General features: G+C 35.0%; 1 long non-coding RNA gene and 1 pseudogene across 3 annotated transcripts in view; both read right to left on the bottom strand.

The window, feature by feature from the left end:
- LOC144287923 (uncharacterized) overlaps positions 1-20,431 on the bottom strand; it is a 151,709-nt gene that overhangs the window by 31,067 nt on the left and 100,211 nt on the right. Inside the window, exon 4 of one of the 2 annotated variants that reach the window (XR_013355746.1) lies at positions 9-81. The exons of the other annotated variant lie outside the window; for it this stretch is intronic. This is a non-coding gene — a long non-coding RNA (uncharacterized LOC144287923). The remainder of the gene's footprint in view (positions 1-8; positions 82-20,431) is intronic. 2 annotated transcript variants of the gene reach the window in all.
- The window catches only part of LOC144287922 (ferritin light chain pseudogene), a 119,655-nt pseudogene that overhangs the window by 95,655 nt on the left and 3,569 nt on the right, over positions 1-20,431 (bottom strand). The window lies entirely within an intron of this gene.

Genomic DNA, 20,431 nt, shown 5'->3' with positions numbered 1-20,431 from the left:
AGACTTACCAGGAAATAAATCTGGATAACTCTTTTGTTACTCTGTGAACAACACTGCACTGTTCCAAATGTAGTAGATATGCTGTGGAAGGGAGCACAACACTGTATTGTATGTCAACAGCAAATAGTTGTTCAAAGTTCACTAGGAAATGCATAGAATTGTGGGCAAATGTTCAGGATGGGAAATGGGCAGAGCTAAGAGTTTGGGAGAGGCCAAAGCAGCTCTGATAGTCAAAATCTCAGTATTTTTCTGAGATCCCCTGTGAGTGGGGATAGCAAGAGACGATACAAATTGTGCCTCCACCAGCTGCCTCCACCAGCCCCCATCTCTCACATGAATGTTGTGACCTCAGCTACTGGTGGATACCAGAAGAATGAGTTTTCCCTGGACCTCCTCCTTCTACAGAAATCTCTGATTCCTGGGCAGCCCCCATGGCTCAGCGGTTTAGCTCCACCTTCGGCCTGGGGTGCGATCCTGGAGACCAAGGATCGAGTCCCACGTCGGGCTCCCTGCATGGAGCCTGCTTCTCCCCCCGCCTGTGTCTCTGTCTCTGCCTCTCTCTCTCTGTGTCTCTCATGAACAAATAAATAAAATATTTTAATAAAAAAAAGAAATCTCTGATTCCTGAATCAAATTTGGAGCAGATGAATTTTCAGAAAGCAAAAAAGGAATGAAAGTCATTCGGAAATTAAAAAAGTGAAAATTGAGTTAGATTTTTTAAAAATGCAGCCCTGCCATTAATCTGTATAGGAGTAGACATGTAGACATAGGTCAAAACAGCTACAAAATAAATAGAAAACATTGTTTTTTCTAAGGTCACACAGCAGCTGTAAAATCATAATAATCCTTCTTTGGCTGATTATTGCTCTCTTCTCTATAATGTTTCACATCTATTTTGCTATTCCTATCCATTCCTGGAGACCTCTAATTGCTAAATAATTAATCCCTAGTCAACCCCAATCCTTCTGAGAAAAGCAACCAATTCAGAACTAAACCTTTTGCAAAATCCTTCAGCAAGAACTTGAACCTTACAAAAAAATCTGTGTTCTTCTAATTTTTTGAGTGCATTCCTCAATGCCCTGGTTCATCTACCTTTGCTGTGAATCAACACATGTGGATTTGTGGGACTTTAGGTTTGACTGGGTGGTCTTTGGCTGATTAGACTTTAATAATGATGTAGTCAATACTTTATCAGTGAGGGGTTAGGAAAGTGCTTTTCATTAACTGAATCTGAGAAAGAAGATCTCCTTCCCATTCGTATCCATAAGGTGCTTGATACCCAAGAGAGAGGACTTCTTAGTGTTAAAATTTTGAAGAATTAAAACATAAACGATAATTGTTCAATACTATGCATCCTTTGGATTTCCCAATATCATTAACATTCTTTCTTATACTGTACATACACTCACACACACACACACACACACACACACACACACACACGGTAAATGTAATCTCCAATCCAGACATTTCTCTGTCTTAAATTACTCTTACATTCTTTCGTTCAATTTGCTTTATATCCACTACATCTATTTCAGTGTAGGCTAATTCAAATAGTAGACTTTCAAAAAATACTTTGGAAAAGAATGAGTGTACAACAGATTAAATCTGCCCTTAATTACACAGCTTCTTATCTGGGTTTTGTTTCCTGTCTTGGCCATTTCCAAAGAACCCACGACACTAAAAAGAGGTTAATTTTTGTAAATGCAAAATTAATATAATTTGTCTGTTTAAAATATTTCAACATAAAGTACCAAATAAATTGTAGGAATGTCCCAAGTTCTTACTGCTCTGATTATTTTCATATATCATCTCCTTTGGTTGTAACATCTAGGATTTTATTTACCTTTGACTCTTACCAACTAATTCCATTTAATTTCTTTCCCTAAGTATACCTGAGGTAGCATTGTACTCCCACATGATAAAATTCAGGATATAATATGGGAATTGCCTACCTGTTTGTAACTCCTAGTATTGCAAACTCTGTGGGGCAGGAAGTCTGTCTTGGTTACTATAGTGAATCATTCTGTTTTAACCTTATTCTCAGTACAATTTAGAAAAAGTTCTTTTATGGCTATTGCTCTTTAAACATATATTTCTTTTATAATGCTTAAAAACAGTACTTTCATATTTATGGACCATTTCATATTTCTGGAACTAAGAGAAAAATCAAGTTTTTCAAAACCCTAAGTCTCTTTTATATTTGAATGTTATGTTCCTTCTGCTATTATTTTACTCAGAGTTAATAAATAATTAAGTGCTTGATGTTGCAACATACCTCCAAATTCAACAGTGCAACTACTATGGATACAGTGAGTGCTAAAGTTATCAAATAAATACCCTTAAAGATGAAATTGTTAATCTAAAATAGTCCACCTAGTATCCAGAAAAATCTATAAGTACATTGATCTAATTACCTATGTAATTTCACTTTCATTAAAAACTTATTTTAAAAAATAAAATAAGTAATAAAGAGTTTATTTTAAATTGGGTTAGTCCAACTCTATGGTTAGAATATCCTTCCTTCAACTATCAATTGAACAGTAAAAATTATATCAGGTAGTTATTTTTGTTTTATATCTCCTTCCCAAGCAAACGCTTATGCTTTCATTTATTAATTAACGACATATTTTTATGTTTAATTATGTTTTCACATCATACCATTTTTCCCCAATTAATGCATTATTACCACTATGCCACATTTTTTCTTTTCAGGAATCAAGTTTTTATTTAAATGCTAGTTAGTTTACATATAGTGCAATGCTGGTTTTAGGAGTAGAATTTAGCGTTTCATCACTTACATAGAACACCCGGTGCTCATCACAACATATGCCTTCCTTAATATCCATCACTCATTTAGCCTATCCCTACGCACCTCCCCTTCAGCAACCCTCAGTTTGTTCTTTATAGTTAAGAGGCTCTTATAGCTCACCTCCCTCTTTTTTTCCCTTCCCCTATGTTCACATCTGTTTTGTTTCTTAAATTCCATATATGAGTAAAATAATATGGTATTTGTCCCTCTCTGGCTGACTTATTTCGCTTAGGATAATACACTCTAGTTCCATCCATGCTGTTGCAAATGCAAGATTTCATTCTTTTTTATGGCAGAGTAATAATATTCCATTGTGTGTGGATAAATGGATCCTTATCCATTTGGCACTACATGGACATTTTGGTTACTACTAGTTTAAAGAAAATCAAAGAATAGTATTTTTAAATTCTTAAAATACTTTCTAAATATTTAGTTGATTGATCATACCACACTGATGTGATCTATACTTGAATATGTATTTTAATAAATTCTTTATATTCTATAATATTTTTACTCCATAGAATGTTTGCTAATGACTAGGATAAAATATGACAATATTTTTGAGTGCAAGGTTTAGTTGGATTGACCTAGTAGGTGGGGAAAGAGATGTTCTGGCTCTTTTAGATAAAAATGATAATAGTGTTTTGTTCTGTTTTGTGGCAGGAGCTGAGCTGATTAGAAAAGTCATAAGAGGTCAATAAAGCATGAGGACAATTATCAGGCACAATAGCCTGTGGTTCTGAGAAGAAAAACTAGGACTCAATTATTCTAATTGAGAGAAAAGCTAAAGATAGGCCCTTAAGCTGATCTGAACTTCCCGGGATAAGCATTCACTATCTGATGAAATAAGTGACCAAAATACCAACCTTAATGTTCCCCTCAACTTGACTTTAGACAGGCTTCTTCTTGACTCTAGGCTCCTGACTTTTTTTTTTTCCTTAGAGCATTTACTGAAACAAACAAACTTGTAATTATAAATTTTTTCTCTACCCCTTTGAGATGTATATAAATCATTTAAAATACCTCTTGTCAATTTTACAATCCAGTAATACCTTTCTCAAGGACCTGGAACCATTTACTGGAAAGGAACTGCATCAAAGAAGATAGCACTTCTATTTCAGTCTCTGTTGGGAAGGCAAGAGCCTAACACTGACAAAGCCAATTAGCAAACACAGGTGGCCTAATCATAAAGAACGTTTGTAAACTCAAGAATAACTCAATATGTTCAACACATTTCTTTGAACAACCTCTTCACTATTATTCTTATATAGTTTCTACTAGCTCACTCCAGCACTTAAAAACTCTCCTACCCTTTGTGTCAAAAGAATCAAGTTCAGACTGGGCTCTGATATCTCTCTCCTGTGCAACAGACTTGAATAGTCTTCCCGGCCTACTTGAGATTACCCAGGGCAATTTTTGCTTTGACAAAAGAAAGTTGGGAAAAGATTACCACTCTTTTATGAAAAATGGTCATGGTAGCTGGTGGAGAGAAATACTGTCCATTTTACAGGTAAATATAAATGCCCAGAATACCAATGGAGAAAGCCTTTAACAATGGTGCTAGAGAAGGCCACTAACAATGATGTCTCGAACAAGATTTGAATGCAAACAGAGAGCACTGGTGAGTGGGAGAATTCTTAGTCATATGGGCCAAGAAATGGAAGTTCTTTCAACACCTCTGGAATCATGCTGTCCTCTTATTCTTGAATAAGAAAGTGATTTGGATCAAAACTACATTTTTAGGAAAGTAGTCCCTGGAGCAGAGTTATAAAGAAATAGACTCATAATTATCTTGTGCCCTAACTTCCCCTCCAGGCTGGTATGGCCTAGAGGATTATCTTTAACATGACAAAGACTGATAACATTCTAATTGGTGCCTATTAACAGTGGAGATATTAATAATCATTTGTATTTTTTATATTTTTAATTTACTTCCATAACAAATCTTTGTGCTATTTTCTGGTTTTAAAAAAAATGCATCGTTTTGAATTAATGATTTGAGTTCTAAATATTTCTGAAAGGCATCCAGTGTTTTAATTTAAAAGTAGAGGGATCCCTGGGTGGCGCAGCGGTTTAGCACCTGCCTTTGGCCCAGGGCGCGATCTTGGAGACCCAGGATCGAATTCCACGTCGGGCTCCCAGTGCATGGAGCCTGCTTCTCCCTCTGCCTATGTCTCTGCCTCTCTCTCTCTCTCTCTCTCTCTCTGACTATCATAAATAAATAAAAATTTAAAAAAATAATAATTTAAAAGTAGATATAAAATAGATATATGCTTATCCATATGGATTTGTTATTTTGTAATGATTAAATTCATTATGGCAGTATTCCATTCAATAATTGGCAAAACTTTAATATGCATTTAGGGAGAAGTGCTCAATTACAAACAATTTACAGTTATAGCCCTCACAATTGAGCTAGGCCAGGAAGCTATCGATTAGTTTTTCTTAATTTGCAGAATAACTTCTTGATCAATTCTCAATTAAACCAAATCTTTTCTATTTTCAAAAAAAAAAAAAAAGCCCTTTAAATGTACACACACACACACACACACACACACACACACACACACCTTACAAGGAAGATTCAACCTACTGCATTGAGGAATATCTAAAAGCCTACTCTCTACTCAGTACACCTGAGAAATGTCCAATTGAAATGGTTATATATCCTTATTTACTTAGGATGATTAGATTATGTCAGTTGCCCAACATAATTATTAACAGTGCCAAATTTGTTTCCCAATTTTGACAACAAATTATATGGCTACCTCAAACATATGAAGCATTTTGTGTCCTGTTTGTGCATGTACTCCCAACAAGAAAGCATAAGTAAAGGATCACTAACAGAAACTGATAACAGTAAACATTAAATGTTTAATATTAAATCTACCTTTCATAAACCATATTTATATAATCATCTAAACGATCATTTAAGGTACAGCGAGCCTTCTTTTGTTTTAATCTAAGATACTGACCTAAGTCTGCTTCTTAAGCAGCTTATCCAATTTTAAAAAACACTTTGGTTAACCTTCATTTGAGGGACCTGTTTTCATTTCTCTTAAGGTTCATGTTAATCCCTTATATACATAGATGTCCTCCACTCACCTCCCAATCAACCTCCAAAATGGAGTCACTTTGAAAAACTCTTCCTTAAAAATTATCATAGTTGTTTTTCTTGTGCATTATACTCCTTGAAAGCTTCCAATTGGGATCCGTGGGTGGCGCAGCGGTTTGGCGCCTGCCTTTGGCCCAGGGCGCAATCCTGGAGACCCAGGATCGAATCCCACGTCGGGCTCCCGGTGCATGGAGCCTGCTTCTCCCTCTGCCTGTGTCTCTGCCTCTCTCTCTCTGTGACTATCATAAATAAATAAAATTAAAAAAAAAAAAAGAAAGCTTCCAATTGCATGTCTTTGCATGTCTAGTGAACTGTCTAACAACTACAGTGGGCCACAGAGAGAGTCAGCAGGTGCCTCTGTATATATTGCCAATTTCTTCATGAATATTTAGCACCCATAACCCTCCCAACATTAAAGACCAGGCAGGGGCCCCCTGGGTGGCTCAGCAGCTGAGCGTTTGTTTTTAGCTCAGGGAGTGGTCCCGGGGTCCTGGGATTGAGTCCCATGGGCCTCCCCACGGGGAGCCTGCTTCTCCCTCTGCCTGTGTCCCTGCCTCTCTCTCTGAGTCTCTCATGACTAAATAAATAAAATCTTCAAAAAAAAAAAAAAAAAAAAAAGACCAGGCAGATTATAAATATCCATGCTCCGGGTTTTTAAAGAAAGTTTAGAATATTTTGAAAGTAATTATTAAAGCAAAATAACAGGTCCATTATTTTAAAAGGAATTTTACTTTAATACTATAAATAGTAAAATTAAAAATAGAAGAACAAGGATAATGCTACCATTTGTGAAGTTTTATCCATGTTTTGAAAGACAGTATTCCCTAACAGAGGAAAATGTATTTAAGATTAGGAATCTCTGAACATACTGACAATTAAGACAATTTAGGGATTCAACAAATACGTGATTATATCTTTCCTAACCAACCTGTGAGCTGTACTTAGTATTAGAGAAATGAGCCATAAGCACTTGGTCTTAAATAATCAAAAGGATCTTAAATAATTCCTTATTTCTGAGAAATATCTGAAAAATATAACAAAATATAGGCAAAGACAAACATGAGATAAATCATATAAAATTACAGACGTGAGAATAAATGTCACTTGGTATGAGTGAACTGCTTAAGCCTCCCTATAGTTTTCAAATATTTTCAAAGACAAAAATTAAATTTAGAAAAACATTTTAAACAAATCATGGCTTATTGTATAGTTTTCTTTTCTTTTCCTTCCTTCCTTCCTTCCTTCCTTCCTTCCTTCCTTCCTTCCTTTTCTTTCTTTCACTCTTTCACTCTTTTTCTTTCTTCTTTCTTTTCAACCTTATAACTAGAAGACTGGTTATTATCCACACTGCTGCCTAGAAATCCCCCTCCACTGAAATACTGAATTTTTTCCTGTGATCAAATTCACCACTTTTCCTCTCAACACTCCCTAGGTGAGCTATCAATTCCACTCTGTTTAAAGACTGTTTTTATGCTATGATTCACACATTCATATCTCCAGGTCACATCTCTCCTCTGATTTTGTGTGTGTGTGTGTGTGTGTGTGTGTGTCTATATAACCTTTCCACTTAATACCTGCATTTGGATATCTCACAGGTATTTCAGACTTGATATACTTAAAATGAGACTTTTCATCTTTGTTTCTTAAAAAATCTGCCTCTTTCCAAACTCCAGTCTTCCTATACTTCTAAAGAGGATTAGCATACATTCTTTAGCTCAAAGGATAAATTTAGAAGACCTATGATCTCTCTTCTCACTTATTTACCAGCTTCCAATCTATTACCCCACATTCTACCAATTCCTCCTCGTAAATAAATCAAATCTGTTTCCACTCTAGTCCCGGCCATAGTCAACCTGAGCCTGACTCTGTGAGCTTACTAAATATTCTCCTCACAACCATTTACTGGTGTTCTGTTTCATCTAAAATAAAATCCTAACTTTACCACATCCTTGAATGCATTACATAATCTCTCTCCTACTTCTCCTACTCTCCTTCCTACTTGCTAACTATGCTGAACAACACTGACATTTAGATTTACTGTTTCAAACATGCCAGGATCTTTCATATAACAGGACATTTGCAACTATAATGTTCTTCCTCTCTTCCTCCTGTTTGGCAATCTTTATTCATCAGGTGTTTATGAGCTTGAACATCACCTTTACAGAAAACCCTTCCTTGATTATTCTTTCTAAATCCAGGTCCTTCTTCCATTCTTACTTAGCACTTAATTTATTTTTTGCATTGATTTTCTAAAAAATATATATATATATTTTGTCTTTTTTAAACATCTATTTCCTCCACAATATTGTAAATTCTATTAAGTCAGACAATGTGTACACATGAATTGTTTTTTAAAAACGTGCTCAGCACCAAAAAATTCATCCCTGTGGAAAGATTATAAATTATTTTTATTTGTTGTTGGTGGTCTATAGTATTCTAAATTTTCTACAGTGAATATGCATTATTTTGAAAGATGAAATATTAACTGTTTAAAAATAATGAGAATACATACAGTGGCTATAAATGCTATTGCTATTATATTATCCATTCATATACATTGAATTGGTAATGTGCTAACCACAGGAGTTTCTGATATTAGAATTATGTAGCTATAATGGTACCCTGGGACATTTTGCTGGCCATTATACTCCTTTGTGCTAAAGGGAAAAACAATACAGCTCTGAAAAAAAAAATATGCTTTGAATGAACTAGGCACATATATCATTGAATATGTATTGTTATACTTTACTTAAAATTTAAACTAAACCAACTCTTTCTTTAAGGTGATCATTTGAACTGCAATGTGCAATCATAAATATAAGCAGAAACCAATTTGAGTATTTTTATAAACTTTAAATTTTAACATTAGTATTTAACTTTTACATTTCATTTTACTGAGATTTGATTTTCTGGGCACACAATCTATATATGACCATAATTGATATTCTTACTTCTAACCACAGGAGCCACTTGTCTAAGCACATGGACATTAGTCACACAGCCAGTTTCACACTATAGTCTGAAATAGCATATACCATTATAATCATCTGACGATATACACTGAAAAAAACATAAAATTCAATAGCATAAATGAACAAGAAGAAGAAAAAAATCACATCTGTGAAGTTAAAGACTGAGTGTCATTTTTGGGAAAACATAAAAGAGAACATTCTTACTATATCAAGCTGTTGTTACCAATTTTATCTGCAAATCGTACTTGAAAATGTTACATATGTTCTGCTATTATGCAGCACAATACATGTAGATTGGGTATTCACTATCAAGGAGATTTACTGTACCTTTCTTGAATTTACTGGCATGAATAATTAAATAAAAAGTATGTATATTCTGTTTTCAGAATGTAAATTAGCAATGGCAGCATATATAATATCAATATACAATAATACCGAGCAATAATTATCTAATATGTTTTGGCTAAGATCTTATAATAATATTTAATGCCACAAATTATTCTAGATATTATTTACTTATTATGTTTTAAATTTTTCAGTAAAAGTACTGAAATATTAAGATGCCTTTAAATGGTTTCTTGCAAGGCCTTATGAAGCTGTTAGTGTTTCCTGGTTATCACTGCTTTAAATTCCTAGGGGAAAATATGTTATTCTGTCCTAAATTCTCTATTTGAAAGTTATACGGGGAAGTTCAATTAGCCAGAATGGCAAAGAGGAGTGTTGGTTAATATGTGCTTTTCTAATATTTTGAGGGGAAGAAGCTAAGAAAATACATAGTAAACATATTGTGAAAATAAATATAAGGAAAAAAACACAATCAAGAAGTTATCCAAATACTATCTACAGTCTTTCTTTACCTCTACATCTTAATAATAATTTTAATTATGTATTTAATTATGTATTCACAATCATTTTTTCACTGTCCTTCCAGACATCTGGAATTTTAGTTTTTGGCTGTGACTATTTTATTGATGCCAAAAGGGCTTTTTTTCAAAATTCATAATTCATTTAATATTTATCCAAATGTGCACTAATTACAATATCCTCTGTGGAATTCCTGAAATAAGGATGCCTGTGTCATGGCCACTTTCACCAAAGAGCACACAAATGGGTTTGGAACCATAATGGCATCTGAGTAATTCAGATTCCCACAAATAAAAATAGCCAAGGTGATAGACTGACCCCTTCATGCATCATCCACCACACTGGTCTCATGCCATGTAGAAATTGATGGATTTGATAATTTTATGACAGATTTTAGAGAACCAAAAGGGCATCTTTATTTCAAATGTAGGTATTACTAATATTCATGTTTATGTCAATACTCTTAAAGCATGTGAAATAAATATATGCACATCCAAGAGAATGGCTGGATGACTTTGGACAGAGGGTGAGAATAATAAGGTACTAGAATCCATGTTTTGGTTTTAGAATGTTATTTCATTTTTTAAACCTACTGACTTTCAGAAAGGCATGTCATACACTTTTATTTAAATGTAACTGAATAAGTTACTAAGGAGAAAATTAATGATTTGTATTTAATACAGTATACAAGATTTGAAGTGTGTATGTACTTCTATTATAGTATTAAAATTAGTTTTTAGTATTTAATCCACTGGAGGTTTTTTTAATATTTTAAATTAATTTCTTCATATCATATTTGTTTAGTTGTTTAAGTTATTTCTTCATTTTGTTTCTATTTTAGCTGTTTTTATTTGTACCTCATTCTTTAAAGTTTGACATATTTATTGCACCCAAAAACCGTAAGATACCTGGGAATAAGCCTAACCAAAGAGGCAAAGGATTTAGACACTAAAAACCACAGAACACTTCTGAAAGAAATTGAGGAAGACACAAAGAGATAGAAAAATATTCCATGCTCTTGGATTAGAAGAATAAATATTGTGAAAATGTCAATGCTACCCAGGGCAATTTACACATTCAATGCAATCCCTATCAAAATACCATGGACTTTCTTCAGAGAGTTGGAACAAATCACCTTAAGATTTGTGTGGAATCAGAAAAGACCCCGAATAGCTGGGGGAATATTGAAAAAAAAGAAAACAAGAGCTGGGGGCATCACAATGCCAGATTTCAGGTTGTACTGCAAAGCTGTGATCATCAAGACAGTGTGGTACTGGCACAAAAACAGACACATAGATCAATGGAACAGAATTGATCATTGGAATCAATGGAACAGAAACGAGCCCTCAACATTATGGTCAAGTACTATTCGACAAAGCAGGAAAGACTATCCACTGGAAAAAGGACAGTCTCTTCAGTAAAGTATGGTGGGAAAATTGGACATCCACATGCAGAAGAATGAAACCAGACCACTCTCTTACACCATACACAAAGATAAACTCAAAATGGATGAAAGATCTAAATGTGAGACAAGATTCCATCAAAATCCTAGAGGAGAACACAGGCAACACCCTTTTTGAACTTGGCCACAGCAACTTCTTGCAAGATACATCTATGAAGGCAAGGGAAACAAAAGCAAAAATGAACTATTAGGACTTAAGATAAAAAGCTTCTGCACAGCAAAAGAAACAGTCAACAAAACTAAAAGACAATCTACAGAATGGGAGATGATATTTGCAAATGACCTATCAGATAAAGGGCTAGTATCCAAGAGCTATAAAGAACTTATGAAATTCAACAGCAAAGAAACAAAGAATCCAATCATAAAATGGGCAAAAGACATGAACAGAAATCTCACAGAGGAAGACATAGGCATGGCCAACAAGCACATGAGAAAATGCTCCGCATCACTTGCCATCAGAGAAATACAAATCAAATCCACAATGAGATACCACCTCACACCAGTGAGAATGGTGAAAATTAACAAGACAGGAAGCAACAAATGTTGGAGAGGATGTGGAGAAAGGGGAACCCTCTTGCACTGTTGGTGGGAATGTGAACTGGTGCAGCCACTCTGGAAAACTGTGTGGCGGGTCCTCAAAGAGTTAAAAATAGACCTGCCCTACGACCCAGCAATTGCACTGTTGGGGATTTACCCCAAAGATACAGATGCAGTGAAACGCCAGGACACCTGCACCCCAATGTTTATAGCAGCAATGTCCACAATAGCCAAACTGTGAAAGGAGCCTCGGTGTCCATCGAAAGATGAATGGATAAAGATGATGTGGTCTATGTAGACAATGGAATATTACTCAGCCATTAGAAACGACAAATACCCACCATTTGCTTCGACGTGGATGGAACTGGAGGGTATTATGCTGAGTGAAATAAGTCAATCGGAGAAGGACAAACATTATATGGTCTCATTCATTCGGGGAATTTAAAAAATAGTGAAAGGGATTAAAAGGGAAAGAGACAGGGGATCCCTGGGTGGCGCAGCGGTTTGGCGCCTGCCTTTGGCCCAGGGCGCGATCCTGGAGACCCGGGATCAAATCCCACGTCGGGCTCCCGGTGTATGGAGCCTGCTTCTCCCTCTGCCTGTGTCTCTGCCTCTCTCTCTCTCTCTGTGTGACTGTCATAAATAAATAAAAAAAATATATTAAAAAAAAAGGGAAAGAGACAAATGAAAGGGAAATATCAGAGAGGGTGAGAGAACATGAGAGACTCCTAACTCTGGGAAAAAACAAGGGGTAGTGGAAGGGAAGGTGGGTGGGGGGGGATGGGTTGACTGGGTGATGGACACTGAGGGGGGCACTTGATGGAATGAACGCTGGGTGTTATGCTATATGTTGGCAAATTGAACTCCAATAAAAAATATACAAAAAAAGTTTAAAATATTTAAGTAGTCTAACATTTTAGTAAGCTGTTTATTATTTTTTTACAATGTTTCTGTTAATTTTCCTGATAGGGTTTTTTAAAAAATATTTCATTTATTTATTTGAGAGAGACAGAGCATGAGCAGGGGAAGGGGCAAAGGGAGAGGGAGAAGCAGACTCCCCACTGAGCATGGAGCCTGGACAGGGAGCAAGGTAAAGGCTCAATCCCACCGGGACCCCAAGATCATGACCTGACCCAAAGACAGATGCTTAGCCAATTGAGCCACCCAGGCATCTTTCTTTCTTTCCTTCCTTTTTAATTTCTTCCTTCCTTTTTCTTTTTCTTCTTTTCTTTCTTTTCTCTTCTTTCTCCCTCCCTTCCTTCCTCCCTTTCTTCCCCCTTTCTCGTTCTTTCTTTTCCTCCCTCCCTCCTTTTTCTCTCCCTTGATCCTCCTCCCTTCCTCCCCCCTTTTCCTCCTCCTTCTTCTACTTCCCTTTCTTCTTTAATATCATTTTAAACCGTGAAATTATCAATAGAAAGCAAAACAATGCAAGAAATGCGGCACTAAATAGACCATAAAAAGACACTTTCTTATAGTATGAGAGCCAGTACAGGAAAGCAGAGGGGTGTCCTGTTTGGTCTCACCAGGGAATGTAAGCGTGGGTGTTTCAAAGTCTCCACCATTTTGCATGAGCATATGTCCAAGCATGACAGTGAAAACACTGAGAGTACTGATTTTGGGGTTACCCAGAAGTTTTACCAAGTAAATTAATTCACAAATATGAGAATCCGCAGATAGTGAGAACTGACTGTAAATCCCAATATGATAATATATAATCAGTGCTAATTCATTGATAAACCCATAATTAGGTACTTTATTTTAGACTGTCATTTTTTAAAAAGATTTTATTTATTTATTCATGAGAGACAGAGACAGAGAGAGGCAGAGACAAAGGCAGAGGGAGAAGCAGGCTCCCTGCAGGGAGCCTGATGTCGGACTTGATCCCAGGACTCCTATCTCATGAACTGAGCCAAAGGAAAATGCTCAAGCACTGAGCTACCCAGGTATCCCTCATTTGTTGTTGTTGTTGTTGTTTTTTATAGTTACTAATTTTCTGCCAAAATTCTCGATATTATCTTTCAATTACGTAGACATATCAAGCAAAATTACTTTTTTTAATTTTGTGAATGATACTGTTTTCACCCCTACTTGCCTTTATATTTTCTACTATTTGTTGTTCCTCTTGTCTTTCATCATACAATTTGTGTCTAATAATTTTTTATATCAACACTAGATATTGTGAAAATGTTAGAGATAATTTGAGGAGGCTATGTGTAATGTTATCTTTCTCCAGAAAGGATTTCACTGGATTTCAGACAAGTTAAGGCTATGGATGCTAGCAATATCAGATCACTTTAATCCACTGAGGGCTACAGTTGTGTAAAAATTAGTCTCAGTTCCTAAGAAGGCTGGTTTATTTAAGTTCATAGTAAATCATTTCCCCCAAATCAAAACTATTTAAAGTTATGCTCAGCTTTTCGTCTTTTCAACCATGCTTTCACAAACAGACATGTCTTAACTGCCTCATTCTCCTATGTAGTCCTTGTTCCCTTTCAAAGATTTTGGTCTGTAACTTCTTCCTAAATTCTACTTCCTTGATTTCTTCAAATATACCTTAATATATTTTGTGTAGCTTTTCTAGTTATTTCCAGCAGAAATCTGGGGATAAAACAAACTGTCATTGATGGAAGTGGTGGATAGCTGTTTCCTCCTTCTTTAATTGGTAATTAGCTCGTGAAGTCAAATTTCTATTTTTCCATTTTCAGTTTTGACAAATACCAAGCAATACACATAAAATATTATTTCTTTTTTTTTAATTTTTTATTTATTTATGATAGTCACAGAGAGAGAGAGGCACAGAGACACAGGCAGAGGGAGAAGCAGGCTCCATGCACCCGGAGCCCGATGTGGGATTCGATCCCGGGTCTCCGGGATCGCGCCCTGGGCCAAAGGCAGGCGCCAAACCGCTGCACCACCCAGGGATCCCTATTATTTCTTTTTTTAAAAAAATATTTTATTTATTTGAGGGAGACTGAAAGAGAGCACACAAGTGGGAGGAGGGGCAGAGAAAGAGGGAAAAGCAGACTCCCCACTGAGCAGCACCACCCCCCATGTGGGGCTGATCTGAGCTGAAGGCAGACACTTAATTGACTGAGACACCCAGGAGCTACCATAAGAAATTATTTCTATTTCTGTTATTTTAGAGTGAGGTTAGTATGGATGTCCAGCTCACTAATAAGTACTATGTGCACATTATCTTCAGAATAAGATTAAAATAAACTTGATTTTATTTGAGCATAAATTTTAATCTAACTTTTCAATGCAAAAGCTCTATATTTTTGCTATAATATTAAAGTAGTTTCACTATTAATGTGACTTTCAATGTCAATATTTAAGAACAATGCTAATCCCATAATCAATTATTAAACAATATATTGTGGCCCAAACAAATGCTGGTTAGAAATTGGAATATCTCATAAATTTATCCTGAAAAATATTGAGTTCCCAGTACAATTATTTTCTTTTTCTTTTTTGTATTTTTTATTTATTTTATTTTTTTATTATTTTCTTTTTCTATTAGAATACATAGATTTCTAAATATATTTCACATCTATGTACATATAGGTATACATTTTAAATGTTTTAAGTAAATTACTTTTTAATTATTCGAGCTCTTACATGATGGTTTTATAAAGTGAAAAATCCATTAATCTCAGGTGCCTGTGTGGCTCAGTCAATTGAGTGTATGATTCTTGTTTCTAGCTCAGGTCATGATCTCAGGGTTGTGAAACTGAACCCTGCATTGGGCTCTGCATTCGGTGAAGAGTCTGATTGGGATTCTCTCTCCCTCGGCTCCTACCCTTGCATGTTCTCTCTCTCTCTTTCTCTCTCTCATATAAATAAATAAATCTTTTAAAAAACCTATTAAACTATTCATTATCCATATGAATAGTTTAGATCTTCTAATAGATCCAATTAGATCTTCTAATTCAACTGCTTAAAATTATAATATACTTCAGCAGAATATGTAACATTTCCAAATGATAACAAAGTGCATTTATTTGGGATCTGAATATCCAGTGACAACTAATATGATATTAAAGTAATCTTTAAGGGGCACCTGGGTGGCTCAGTGGTTGAGCATCTGTTTTTGGCTCAGGTCATGGTTCCAGGGTCCTTGAGATCGAGTCCACATTGGGCTCCCTACAGGGAGCCTGCTTCTCCCTCTGCCTATGTCTCTGGCTCTCTCTCTGTGTCTCTCATGAATAAATAAAATCTTTTAAAAATAATATTTAAATGTATTCCTGTATAAGAATAAAGATCAAAGGGAGAAAAGAACTAAATTGATGTCCATTGGTAACTGTGATCTGGAATAAAAGCTATAGAAAGTATTGTATGTTTCATGTACGTTCCAGTTGTGTGCAAGGCAGCTAGTGTGATCATTTAGTAACAAAATTCCTTAGAGCTTTGGCATAAATAGAAAAACAAACAAATAAAAATCACTTTCCCTGCTGCTTGCAGTATTTGAAAATTACTCAGTTTTTAACAAATGGCCAGAGTTATTTCCAGAAAATAATTTTGTTCTCTAGGGTGTAGATAAATTTCATGAAATAATAATTATAGAAGTTTATGTTAAACTATGTAGAATCTGACAGTGAGAAGGAACAATATTTTTATGTATCATATTAACTTTTTTACCATACAAAATAGATGTTTCACTAAAGTTTTAATTATTATTGCTAAGGATTATGCATGTGACAAAAGTACAATAAAGTACAATTTAAGTATTATATCAATGAGAGAGTTACTATTCACTTGAAACATATTTTTTTTTTTTTTTGCTTGTATGCTTCAGATAAATGAAGACAATACAAAGCTGAGTTAAGCTAAGGTAATACTTAGCATTTTCCAGAATCTCAAACAAAATCAGAACAATCAAGTTGATTGAAGACTAAAGTTTGAATACACAAACTGCTGAATTTACAATCATTAAATATTTCACATTTTCTTATGATTTACAGCTGTGTTTAAATAAATCTATCTAATTATACTTAAGCCTGCTATATAATCATAGACTAATCCATTTGTATGCTTAGAAAATGATAACAATGAGCTCCACTGGGCAATAAAGATTTAGATAAACAAATTGAGAAGTTTCTACACTAATCCTAGGTATTTTTTTCTGATTTTTATTTGGCTCCCTACTTCCAACAGATCATGTTTTTGACCTTAAACCAAAAGTAAGAAAGACAGATAAGTCAATGCTTGACACTTCCCCACAAAGACTGGACCATCTGGACGCTTTATATTTGTAACAGGTGCTTCTGGGATTTAGAGCCTAATTCTGGCCCAGATTCTGTTCTGTATGGGTGACTCTGTTGCTATGTGCAATTGTGCATTGCATTAATTGAAGAGAATAGAAAAGGCCAAGTACAGCAATTAGTCAGTTGGTCATGCAGAAAAGAGTCTAGTGGCTTTGAGCCATGAAATGTTGAATGCACAGATGCACAGTACCATCAGTTTTGCTCTCTGTGGTATGTTCCTAGTCTGTGACAGGTAAAATGCCTTTGTGACTTGATCCTGGTTTTCTGTCCCCTTCAAAAACAAACTACATTTTGTAACCACAGGAGAGAGAAAATGCTATATTGACACAATATGTTTTGAATATATAATAGACTAACACAGACTAGGCAGAAAGCAAATATATATATATATATATATATATATATATATATATACACACACACACATATATATGTATATATATGTGTGTATATATATATATATTTATTTATACACACAATATATGCTTTGGTCATGAAATATTTAGATGTGTTATATACTGTATGAAGGTACTACTTTTTAAAGATTTTATTTATCTATTCATGATAGAGAAAGAGAGAGAGAGAGAGGCAGAGACATAGGCAGAGGGAGAAGCAGGCTCCATGCCAGGAGCCCGAAGCGGGACTTGATCCCGGGACTCCAGGGTCACGCCCTGGGCCAAAAGCAGGTGCCAAACTGCTGAGCCACCCAGGGATCCCCCGAAGGTACTATTTTTAATAGCACTTTTCAAAATTAAAGAAATTTTCAAACTCAGGGGTACAAGTTTAACCTTTTAAAATACACATAATAGTTACTTAAAATACCAGTTTCCTCATTTATAAATTAGTATAGTCAATAATCAAATGATACAATGACAGACAAGAATGATAATAATTGAATTATTTTATTTGGTATCCAACAAATAAACAAAACAACTCAAAACTCTGAAAGATTGAGACTATTTTAACATCTTCAGTTTCTCTATTTGTGTTTACTATCATTGTGACAGTTAATTTCACGTGTCAACTTGACTGGGTTAAAGAATGCCCAGATAGCTGGTAAAACATTATTTCTGGATATGTCTGTGAGGATGTTTCCAGAAGAAATTAGCATTCAAGTCAGTAGACTGAGTAAAGATCATCCTCACCAATACAGGTAGGCATCAACCAGTCTGTTCATTAAGGGCCTGAATAGAGCAAAAAAGGAAGGAAAATTTCCTCTCATTGTGAAAATTGGGATATGCATTGTCTTCTGCCCTCAGATATTGGTTCTTAGTTCTGGGGCCTTTGGACTCAGACTGAATTACGCCACCATCTTTCCTGGTTCTCCAGTTTACAGACAGGTAGATCATGGAACTTCTTGCCTCCATAATCATATAAGCAAATTCTATAATTAATATATCCTATTGGTTCTATTTTCTGGAGAACCTTGACTAATATAACCATTATACTTTACACTATTTCCATTATTTTATTCTGTGCTAAAATATTTCTATTATTTATTCTTATACATCAGCCCTTAATTCAACTTATAATAACTCAAATAAAAGAAGTAGTGTTAATACAAAGTAGAGCCTGTGTTTAAAAATTTTCTGAGCAGCAAAAACTATTTAAGCCACATAAGCAAAATTGAATCTAGCTTATTTCATGAATATGAGATTTAATTTACGTTATTCCTTGTAAATGCCTCTGATATAAAAAACAAACCAACAAAAAACATTAAATCATTTTCCTAAAAATAGTAAAAGATAATCACTTTTAGTCAATCCTCTGTCATCTGGAAGTCGCAGCTATAGTAACCAATCACTGTAACGGTTAAACAATTTCCTCATTTTTCACTTCAAAGTCATCCTGAAACATCATGCCTCTGAGCTTTGTATCAATGAAATTTAAATTAGAAATTTCCCAGTTTATTAACTGTCCTTATATGCACAATAAGCTCTTAATAAATGCTCTTTTACTGAATCCAGAGTTATAATTTTGCTATTCCTGAATTTTTTATAGTAGTTACTGTTACTTTAATAAAATAAACATGTTTTGAATATGTTCTAGAAATCAAATACTGTGTTAGGTATTATGACATTAAACAAATAAAGAAATGCTCTTACTATATAGAGCCAATAGTGTGTGATGGAAACATATTATATATTTAATGTTTATTTGTATATTTTCAGATAATAATAATAAAGTTAGGGGATGGTTGGTGTAGTAAGCAAATAAAGCAAGTAAGGAGATGAAAACAATAGTAATGCTATTTTAGTTACTGGAGCCAGGAATGAACTCTTTGAGGAGGTGATATTTAAGTAGAAACTTAAATAAAATGAGAAGACAAATCTTGAAAACCAATGAGTAAAAAGCACTCCAGGACAAGGGATGAGCAGAAGAAACACCAGGAGCTAGGTATGTAAGTGGAAGAGGTTTGTTGTGAATATATGGCATTTTCTGTGAGCCAGGCAACTCATTAGTTGATTGACCTATTTTATTTTATTTTTTTGACCTATTTTATTTTGATATGTGGATAGGATACATGGCAAACTGGTTAAACACTAAATCCCTAGAGCTCGAGAAAATAATATTTAAATCCAGGTTTTGACACTTATTCGATGTTTTCCCATTTTTAAAATAGAGATTATAATAATAGTTGGTAACATGGCACTGCTGGACAAAAGTGATCATTACACTTCAATACCTGACATGTAGTATGTATTGCAAAAATATCAGCAATCATCAACATCATTATCATCACTTTCTATAAAGTATAAACTACTAGTCCATTCTCTAAATGGGGACATTAAAACTCAAATTTGTTCAATCCTGGTTGTTTTGCTTATTGTACGACAGCTTCTAAACAGCTTTTTATTTTTATTTTTATTTTTTTAATTTATTTTTTATTGGTGTTCAATTTACTAACATACAGAATAACCCCCAGTGCCCGTCACCCATTCACTCCCACCCCCCGCCCTCCTCCCCTTCTACCACCCCTAGTTCGTTTCCCAGAGTTAGCAGTCTTTACGTTCTGTCTCCCTTTCTGATATTTCCCACACATTTCTTCTCTTTTCCCTTATATTCCCTTTCACTATTATTTATATTCCCCAAATGAATGAGAACATACAATGTTTGTCCTTCTCCGACTGACTTACTTCACTCAGCATAATACCCTCCAGTTCCATCCACGTTGAAGCAAATGGTGGGTATTTGTCATTTCTAATAGCTGAGTAATATTCCATTGTATACATAAACCACATCTTCTTTATCCATTCATCTTTCGTTGGACACTGAGGCTCCTTCCACAGTTTGGCTATCGTGGCCATTGCTGCTAGAAACATCGGGGTGCAGGTGTCCCGGCGTTTCATTGCATTTGTATCTTTGGGGTAAATCCCCAACAGTGCAATTGCTGGGTTGTAGGGC

Source organism: Canis aureus, chromosome 17, assembly GCF_053574225.1.
Source record: "Canis aureus isolate CA01 chromosome 17, VMU_Caureus_v.1.0, whole genome shotgun sequence".
Taxonomy (NCBI): Eukaryota; Metazoa; Chordata; class Mammalia; order Carnivora; family Canidae; genus Canis; species Canis aureus.
This window is presented reverse-complemented; position numbering and strand designations above follow the sequence as displayed.